This window comes from Aplysia californica, unplaced genomic scaffold, assembly GCF_000002075.1.
Source record: "Aplysia californica isolate F4 #8 unplaced genomic scaffold, AplCal3.0 scaffold01764, whole genome shotgun sequence".
Classification (NCBI taxonomy): Eukaryota; Metazoa; Mollusca; class Gastropoda; order Aplysiida; family Aplysiidae; genus Aplysia; species Aplysia californica.
The window spans coordinates 6,598-7,906 of record NW_004799034.1 but is presented as its reverse complement, the minus strand read 5'-3'; the positions used below and the strand labels follow the sequence as shown (position 1 = coordinate 7,906).

Sequence of the window (1,309 nt, the reverse complement as noted above, 5' to 3'; positions counted from 1 at the left end):
TCCCCCCCCCCCCCCCCCTCTCTCTCTCTCTCTGTCTCTCTTCTTTCCCCCCTTTCTCTTTCTCAGTCTCCCCTCTCTCTTCTTCTCCTTCACTTCGTCTCTCTCTCTAATTCCTTTATTCTGTTTCTCACATTCATTCATTTCTTCTTGCGTTCATTTCTTCTTCTCCTTCTTCTTCTGATACACAAACGTTCAAGCAGTAGACCACGATCTAACGACGGTGGTTAGTCCCATTTGTTGTTCCGTACACAAAAGATAAGGGAGTGTTGAGTTGTTAACAAAATGTAATATACAAACTCAAGACGCTAGTCCTTAACATAACGCCATCCGTCAATGTCAAATCAGTGTATCGAAATTCTATGATCTTCTTCAGAGGGTATAGTAATTTCACACCTCTCCTCACACCCCAAAGAACGATTCATGCACTGAGAATAATGTGCGGAATATAGAGTCTAGATCTACAACTTCACTTACAAAAGACGAAATGGAAAGACCACTCCAATAGTAGACGAAGCGCAGAAGCGTGCCTTTCTTTCGAGCTGATACAAGAAAAGAAGCAGCCCTCTCGCTCAATGTGCATTACTACAACAATAAAGCGCACACAGACATTCATAAAGTAAAGCTGGGACAGTTATTTTTAGTTACCACGCGCCGCGCAAGTAGCAGGTGAAGCCGACCATACCTGAAAGAGGCCCGATTGAAGCGGTGGAGAGAAAGAGAGAGAGAGAGAGAGCGAGAGAGACAGAGAGCCTTGAGGGCTTGGTGGTAAGGTGTGTCACCGAGTTAGGTGTGTCTTTGCGTGTGGGTGTGTGTGGGGTCTTAAAACAAGCTGATATAGGCTCTCCTTCTCTGTATGTGTGTGTGCGCGTGTGTTGGTCGTTACCACACTTTGTGTTGTCTTGCACAGCGAAGACAGAACTAGATTCTACACACACAACGCAGCTGATTTCTAAACAACGCAGTTCTTGCACCTATTGTCGTCGCGTTGGATCGCCTGGTTCACTCAACACACAACACACACACATAACCTAAATCTAGCTTGTGTCGTTGAGCCGCAAAGTGTGTTAGTGTTACGACTGATGGATCGAATGTAGCCATCGATGTTTGCTTCATTGATCTGAGGTGAGCGATTCGTGTACATATCAATACGCTAATGGTAGTTGACCAAAACAAACTTTTCCCTATCGTCAGTTTCCGAGTGAGTGAGTGAGATGTTGATGTTTTCATTTGGTCGTTAACACAGGTAGGTCCTGATTTTAAAAATGTTTTGTCTTAATTAACAGAACTGCTAGATTCTACTCCCCCCCCC

At 44.6% G+C, this 1,309-nt stretch overlaps 1 protein-coding gene across 1 annotated transcript in view; it reads left to right on the top strand.

Annotated features, from left to right (window-relative positions):
* Positions 1-107: 107 nt before the first annotated feature.
* LOC106013996 overlaps positions 108-1,309 on the top strand; it is a gene marked incomplete at its 3' end in the record, with an annotated part of 6,412 nt that continues 5,210 nt past the window's right edge. The window contains 1 exon segment of the mRNA XM_013090976.1: positions 108-1,243.